Source organism: Hyla sarda, chromosome 7 (genome assembly GCF_029499605.1).
Source record: "Hyla sarda isolate aHylSar1 chromosome 7, aHylSar1.hap1, whole genome shotgun sequence".
Lineage (NCBI taxonomy): Eukaryota > Metazoa > Chordata > Amphibia > Anura > Hylidae > Hyla > Hyla sarda.
Window position 1 is genome coordinate 221,311,635 of NC_079195.1, and position 8,993 is coordinate 221,320,627.

Sequence of the window (8,993 nt, forward strand, 5' to 3'; positions counted from 1 at the left end):
GGTAAGGTCCCTCCCGGTGTCCTGTAAGCTGTTCGGGACGCCGCGATTTCACCGCGGCGGTCCCAAACAGCCCGACTTTTGCTTCAGACACGGCGGTTAGCTTTGATCGCCGCGTCTGAAGGGTTAATATAGGGCATCACCGCGATCGGTGATGTCCTGTATTAGCCGCGAGTCCCGGCCGTTGATGGCCGCAGGGACCGACCCGATAGGTGTGTATTCGCCGTATAAGACGCACCAACTTTTCCCCCTCAGTTTTGGGGAAGAAAAAGTGCGTCTTATACAGCGAAAAATACGGTAATTCTTGTGGGAGAGGAAAAGAAACCATGATTTACTCATCCCCCTTACTAACTATTCTCTTGCACCTGCCTGCTGGACAGTCAGCAGGATGTTTAAAGGGGTATTTGGGGATTAAATATATATATATATATGTGTATATATATGTATGTATGTATATATATATATATATATATATATATATATAATATATAACTATGCTGCAGAGGCTGTTAGTGTAGTTCATAATAGTGTCTGTACCTGTGTTTCATGGTGGTCTCGCAATTGTTTTGTGATTTATTTATTTATTTATTTGCCTCAAGGTTTATTTTTAGCACCATACAAAATGTCGTCTCAGGTTTTCCCAGGTTGCAGTGCAGCCCAAGACAATACATCACTAGTCAGGTGTTCAAAGGGAGCCTGTCTGTGCTTCAATGAGTGACCTCTGGGTGAGAAGTATTGTAATTTTGAAACAGCTGGAGGCACCCTAGTAAGAAAGCACTGGTCTATTGCATAGAAGGGCTCACTGGGGTGTTTCAATGGGTGAGGTGGCTGTAAGTGTGAGGTCACTTTTCTTCCTCCCACACACCAAACAAGGAATTATGGGACTTGTAGTTGGAGGGAACTCCAACAGGAAATGGCCATTTCACAAAAAGAGAGCCACTGTGTTATTGTCCTCACACAACATGGCCATTTTGCCCAAAGACAAGCACAGATCCTTCCTAAGCATGTCCATTATTGTCTGGCAGGTAAGTACTATGGTGGATAACCCCTTTTTAAATGGGTAATCCAGTGGAATTGTCTTAAATAAACTGGTGCCAGAAAGTTTTATACATATTTGTAAATTACTTCTATTTAAAAATCTTAATCCTTCCAGTACTTATCAGCTGCTGTATGCTCAACAGGAAGTTCTATTCTGTTTTTAATTTCTTTTCAGTCTGAGCACAGTGCTCTCTGCTGCCCCCTCTGTCAGTGTCAGGAACTGAGGTTTGCTATGGGGATTTGCTCCTGCTCTAGACAGTTCTTTACATGGACAGATTTTTATATAGAAGTAATTTACAAATCTGTTTAGCTTTCTGACACCGATTGATTTAATAAAAATTTAGATTTCTATGGCAGTACCCCTTCAAAGTATGTTCACACGGCGGAAATTCTGGGCGGGCATTCCGCAAACAGCAGGCGCCAGCAGAACATTCTGTCGCTAGAGCCATTCGGAAATGCGCCATCTCTGTAGATAGAAATGCATTTCCGAAGGGATTCTGCAGAAAGAATTGACATGTTGAGCAAAATTTTTATTTTTCTGCCATGGAAATTCTGCCATGTGCAAAGTGCAGCAGAATCCTAATGAAAAAGTCCTGCCTGATTCCGCTGAGTAACTCCACAGTGTGAATGAGGTCTAAGCCTCTGTTCACACGGCAGAATTTCCGGGCGGAACTACATGGGAATTTTCCGCTTGGTAATTCCGCTGCAGAAGAGTCTCATTGATTTCAACGGGATTCTGCTGCACTGCACACGGCAGAATTTCCGTGGCATATGTCCCCGAATGATCCCGATTCCAGAGTGAATAGTCCCCGCTATTTCTTCTGCGGATTTCAGCTCGGCAATGCATTTCCAAGCGCTCCTTGCGGCTGCCGAAACACGTGCGGAATGTCCACTTGTGTTTTCTGGACCGACATTCCCCACATTTTTGGCCATGTGAACGTGACCCAACAGTCCCCGCAATTTCTGCAGCCCGAGAGTAACCAAAGTAACCGGAGAAGCCTGCGGAAAGAAGTGGCAAGTTCAAAAGAGATTCTGGCTACTAACCTCCCATTGAAATCAATAGGAGCTTCAGGGCAGGCGCCTCCACACCATGACCATAGATTACAGGAAGCCGCAGGCTAGGTTTTAATCCGTGCGCACCTTCATAGTCATGTGAGATGTAATCCCTGCAAACACCCCCCCCCCCCCCCCCTCCAAAAAAAAAAAAAAAAAGTGACAAGCATAATTCACAACAGTGTTACAATAAAAACCATCTGGACCCCATGTAAAGTCAATGGGATTCGGCAGTGTCCATTGTGCTCTGACCCACTCAGAATGGGCCGAGCACAACACTCATGTGACCTTTAGCCTTCGGCTGTGTTCACACATTACACTTGTGTTGCCGTAATGTCTTGTGTTTGAATATCTTTTTATCTTTTTTTTTTATTTTAAAGCTTTTAGAAACCACAGCAGAAACCAGTTTTAGGGTACGTTCACACACACGGATTTACAGCGTATCTTACTCTGCAGATCCGCTGGTGAAGGCCCCCGCTCTATGCTGGCTTTATATGTGCCTGCTCGTAGCGGCAATACGCGGCTACCAGCAGACACACTGCGATGTGCGAGTCGCAGTATACTCGCACATCCCGGAAGCTCTCTGCCTAACTCAGAGCACATCGCTGCACTGTGTCTGCTGGTAGCGGGGTATTGCCACTATGAGCAGGCACATGTAAAGCCAGCATAGAGCGGGGCCTTCACCAGCGGATCCGCAGCTAAATACGCTGCGAAAATCCGTGCGTGTGAACGTACCTTAAGGGTACGTTCATACATACAGGATCCTGCGCAGATTTGATGCGCAGGACTTGTAACTGCAGATTAGAAGCTGCGCTCAGTCATTTAGTTTACATTGAAATCTGCAGCAGAAAATCCTGAGGGTACGTTCACACGAGCGGACTTTTTAGCGGGTTTTCCGCTGCGTATTTGAAAGGGGGTGGGCTCTTCTCTGCTGTCCGCAGCAGATTTTCCGCGGTGGAATTTACGCTGCGGAAAATCCGCCGCAGTCCCAACTGACTTACTGCGGGCAGCCAAGAAGAGCCCGCCCCCTTTCAAATATGCAGCGGAGAACCCGCAAAAAAATCCGCTCGTGTGAACGTACCCTAAAGGCTTGTTCACACGGACGGATCCGCAGTGTAAAATACGCTGTGTATCCGCTGACGATGGACCCTATAGTGTTGCCTCTATCTGTGCCTGCTCATAGCGGCAATCCGCCACTACGAGCAGACACGTTGCGATGAGTGAGTCGCCATGCGCATGCGCAGTATACTCACACATTGCGGCTGCTCTCGGCCTAGCTCAGGGAGCAGCTGCGATGTGTGCAAGTATACCGCGCATGCGCGCGGGGACTCGCTCATCGCATTGTGTCTGCTCATAGTGGTGGATTGCCGCTATGAGCAGGCACAGATAGAGGCAACACTAAAGGTTTAATCGTCAGCGGATCCACAGCGTATTTTACGCTGCAGATCCGTCCGTGTGAACGAACCCTGACGGGTTCTTGTAACTTATGGATGAAGCTTAATTGGTAAGTAAATGAGAAATTCTACAACTTTTTAACATACTTTTAAACACTTGGAAAAAAATTGGATTAATATCTTGGTTTGCTGTCAGTGAATGAGAAAACTCTCTCTGGTTTATGTTCAGAGGCAGCAAACCTGTACATAGCTAGTCCTGAGCTCAGCAGAGAGGTGAATACCATTGTAGCTAGTCTAGACAATGCTCTGTGAGCTAAATAGCCTGGACTCCAAACTGATACATTGTACATAGCTCGTCCTGTTCCCAGCTGAGAAGTGGAGACAATTGTATCCAGTCTATAGACAATACTCAAGGGCGCGTGTACTTTAGACTGATACATTGTACATAACTGATCTTACTATGAATGGATACAGTTGTATCCAGTTTAGGCAATGCTCTGTGAGCTACACAGCCTGAATTCCCATTTAATACATATCAGCTAGGGCTAGACAATGCTCTGTGAGCTCAATTTCCTGGATGCCAGACTGATAGGTTGTGTATATAACTAGTCCTGCTCTAAGTGAATACAATTGTATCCAGTGTAGACAATGCTCTGAGAGCTAAGGGGCCTGTACTTCAGACTGATACATTGTACATAGCTAGTCCTGCTCTAAATGGATACAGTTGTACCCAGTTTAGACAATGCTCTGTGAGCTTCATAGCCTGAATTCTTGCCTCATACATTGCAGATTGGGCAAGATAATGCTCTGTGAGCCCCTTAGCCTAGACTCCAGCCTAGTCCTGCACAGAAGTGGAGACAATTGTATCCAGTGTAGACAATGCTCTGTGAGCTAAGGTAACATTGTAGATCAGTGGTCTCCAAACTTTGGACCTTTCGGATGTTGCAAAACTACAACTCCCAGCATGCCCGGACAGCCGTTGGCTGTCCGGGCATGCTGGGAGTTGTAGTTTTGCAACATCCGGGGGTCCAAAGTTTGGAGACCTTTGTTGTATACTCCGAATGTTTTCTCCCATTTAAAGGGGTACTACCGTGGAAAACTTTTTTTTTTTTTTTTTAAATCAACTGGTGCCAGAAAGTTAAACAGATTTGTAAATCACTTCTATTAAAAAAATCTTAATCCTTCCAGTACTTTTTAGGGGCTGTATACTAAAGAGAAATCCAAAAAGAAATGCATTTCCTGTGATCTCCTGACCACAGTGCTCTCTGCTGACCTCTGCTGTCCATTTTAGGAACTGGAGAAAATCCCCATAGCAAACATATGCTTCTCTGGACAGTTCCTAAAATGGACAGCAGAGGTCAGCAGAGAGCACTGTGGCCAGGACATCACAGGAAATGCATTTCTTTTTGGATTTCTCTTTAGTATACAGCCCCTAAAAAGTACTGGAAGGATTAAGATTTTTTAATAGAAGTGATTTACAAATCTGTTTAACTTTCTGGCACCAGTTGATTTAAAAAAAAAAAAAAGTTTTCCACGGTAGTACCCCTTTAAGGCAAAATCTTTGGGGTCTGCCATGAATCGGCCCCTATTGTTTATGCAAAATAAGCGGCGCAGGATGTGTCTAGCAGCCACTTATCTCCTTTACAACATATGGTTATTGATTTGTACAGTGGGAAGAAGGTCCAGCACCATAGGTCAGTGTTCCCCAACCAGGGTGCCTCCAGCTGTTGCCAAAACTACAACTCTCAGCATGCTGGGAGTTGTAGTTTTGCAACAGCTGGAGGCACCCTGGTTGGGGAAACACTGCCATAAATGATCACACAGACTTATTTCAGTAGTGACTTGTATAATGGTCAAATCAGTTCACAGATAAATACAGAAAATGCCGGATATAATCCCAGTAGAAAATGTTCTAGGACAAAAGGTTCTCAGTTCCCAGCGGCCAAGGATAGAACCGTAATAATAAGACGCTGTGATCCCGTTACACAATTCCCTAACAAAGAATGTTTAAGACCATCGTAAAAGATCTACAGGGGGAGATTTATCAAAAAACTGTGCGGAGGAAGAGCGGTGCAGTTGCCCATAGCAACCAATCACATCGCTTCTTTCGTTTTTAAAGAGACCTGTGGAAAATGAAAGAAGCAATCTGATTGGTTGCTATGGGCAACTGCACCCCTCTTCCTCTACACAGGTTTTTATAACTCTCCCCACTACAGAGTCCACAATTCCCCAAAATATGGGGACCTCTCGGAGGAGATTTATCAAAACCTGTGTACAGGAAGAGTGATGTGGTTGCCCATAGCAACCAATCAGATTGATTCTTTCATTTTTCACAGGTTTCTTTAAAAATGAAAGAAGCAATCTGATTGGTTGCTATGGGCAACTGCTATGCTCTTTCCCCGCACAGGTTTTGATAAATCTCTCCCCCCCCCCCCCCCCCCCCTTGTGAATTGTTACCCAGGAGGTATCAGTGACCAGGTGATCCCAAGAGTGACCTATGGGCTCCTGCTAGTCTCCCCATATAAGCCCTGGGTGGAGCTTCTCTCTCTTTTCTCTCTTCGGCTGAGGTCCAGTGCAGTTGCCTAGTGTGTGTGTCCAGAGTGTTGTAGCCTCAAAGTCCAGTCCTGCAGCCGCCATCAAGTCAAGTAAGATAAAGTCACAGCTTTATGAGTCAAGTCAGTCCCTGTCATCTGTCAAGTCAGCGTGGTCTGCATTCAATTGTCCAGTCCTACTACAAGTCCCAGCAAGCTCTTAAGGTCTCTGTGTCACTGGTCACCTCCTTGGGTCCTGGCTGAACTGTATAGACTTTATTAACTGTCTACCCTCAGTAAAGCTACCGTTGTCCGTAACTTGGAGTCACAGTCTTTATTGCCCCCCGTGCCTAGCCCAGGATCCAGCGGTATACCTTCGGGTGGTTATAGGCTAAACCACGCCCTGGCGTCACGAATACAAGGGGTTAATGCCATCTGCCCCTGGGGTAACAACATCTGTCCTCATCACACCCCGTCACCACAAAATGAAAATCAAGCAAATACGAGACAATTAAAATGTGAACAAGAACGTACAATCTTGAGGGTTTACAAAAAGGAGTGTCCGGGGGCCACCAGCCGTGAAAAGACGGTGAGAAAGGGTCAGGGTCATATGTTTACATTTAAAGTGGGGGAGGAGAGACCGCAGAGCATTGTCCAGTATTTACCACAAATCAAGATAACAAAGCGAATGAATAAAAAACAAACAGAGACCAAAACAGTGGAGGCGACAAAGAAATCAAGGGGGGGGGGGGGATGAAGAGCCCTACATCTGCTAAGGTACTGAGCAGCTATCAATAAAAAAATAAGTAAAAGCGTACCCGTCAGATCCCACACAAAAAATACTGTTATATGTTACTCTGTACCTCATCCTGATCATGTACATGTAATTTTATGTCTCTATCATCTCTTTCATCTATCCAAAGGGAGGGGGCGTGTCCTTCTCTTGACTTTACTGTGATGACTCCTCCCCTCCCTCACTCTGCTTACTCACTGCTCTTGGAGGAGCATAGCAGCCCTGCTCTGTAACCCTTTCCTCTCTGGTTTTATGCTGTACACACACACACACACACACAATGATTATTGGAGATTGCCTGTACTCTACCACCAAAGACAATATGGTGAGTGTATAACTTACATCTTCCTAAATTAGTGCAAAGGTTTAGTGCTAAAAGTACAGTGTTTTTTTGATGCATATTTTTTTATTTATTTTCCCTTTGTCATTCATGTGTGTCATCCTTTGCCAGTCCTGTAATGCTGGGACTTGTAGTTTTGGAATTGTTCGACATACACTGTTTGGATAACTCTTTTTTTGCAGCAGTGTTGCCTTCAGCTGTTTGCCTACAGCTTTTGAAAAACTACAACTCCCAGCATGCCCGGACATCCTTTGACTGTCCATGCATGCTCGGAGATGTAGTTATGAAACAGCTGGAGGCACAGGTTTGGTAAAACTCTGTGTTACAGCAGTGTTGCTGCAGGCTGTGTTCCTCCTGCAGCCTTGTCAATCAGTCATCTCGTGTCCATGACTCTTGGACATGCTCATGCTGCTGTGGGACTCATCAGTGTCCCAGGGATTTTCAAAAGTAGTTTTCTTTAAGTATATTAGAAAAATTATTGTTTTGTCAAGATGTATAACATATAAAAAGTTTTTATATTTGACAGTGCCCATTTAAGGGAAGTCACCTAAATACCACAAGGCATGCAGGGCTCAGTTTTCTCTGTTTGCTATCAGGCACTTCGGTATTTACCTTTCTCCGGAAAGCTCCCTGTAGACTGTAGCGGACAATGGACACCCTGTCCGTGTAGGCTAAGTGACAGACTGATTTTATCTCTCTATTTATGTTCTCTACTCGAACTCAGCTAGGGACAGGTGAGTAGGGCCTTATATGGACTTCCCTGACCTATAACCTGCCATGTTTTTTTTTTTTTTACCTATCTCTAGTGTAACCATTGCTGAGTTTTCTTCGCAGAGTAATCGCGCTCGTTTCAGATCTGTTTTCCTATATAACCAACACAAAGGAAAGCCTTTAAAGTGTACCTGTCGTCAACAAAAACTTTTTCTATAATGTAGATAATACCATTATAATGTATATTTGTAATATACATTGATTAAAAATTGTGTATATTTTTGGGTAAAAAAAATGCTGTCCCTGCAGCTATTGTCTGTGTGTCTCTATGAGGAGTCCAAAAACAGGAAGTGAGGGTAGGACAGGCAGGGACCGGTGCAGGCTCCTGGCTTGTCAATCGTCCTGATGTATGAGCCAGGACCATGTTATAGAGCCTCAGTGCACACTGTCCGGCTTTTTCTTAGTGGACAGAGCCCTGCTTGTCCAACCTCACTTCCTGTATTTGGTCTCCTGACAGAGACACACAGGCAATAGCTGCAGGGACAAAAATATACACATTTTTTAACCAATGTATATTACAAATATACATATAATGGTATCATCTACATTATATAAAAAGTTTTTATTGACGACAGATACACTTTAACCCCATGTTTCCCAACCAGTGTTCCTCCGGCTGTTGCGAAACTGCAACTCCCAGCATGCCCGGACAGCCAACCCACTGGTTGGGAAACACCTCGTAAATGGGGTTTTAATTGATTCATAAGGGGACATGTCCCTTATCTCGACCCTACAGAGACATCAGCCGGAGGGGGGGGGGGGGGGGGGGGGCGGTCTCCTCTGTCTTGAGACGTCCATCCACAGGACTCCATTGTGAGACCTATCTGGGATGTTTTTTCCATCTCTTGGGTAATGGGAATGAGGAAGGCTCTTGTCTCGCTGCGTGTGACCGAAATTCTTTCCCCGCCATTCTTTCATTTAATCCACTGCTGGTTTGAAAGGATTTAGGAACTAAATATTTTTTTTTTTTCTTCAAAGAACCTCCTTGTGTTCGCAGAGCAAAGACGCTGAGGACTCAATGGAGAGAGAGCCGCTTCAAGAGAATCCCGGTCCTGAAAGGAATCTTCTGTTCTCCC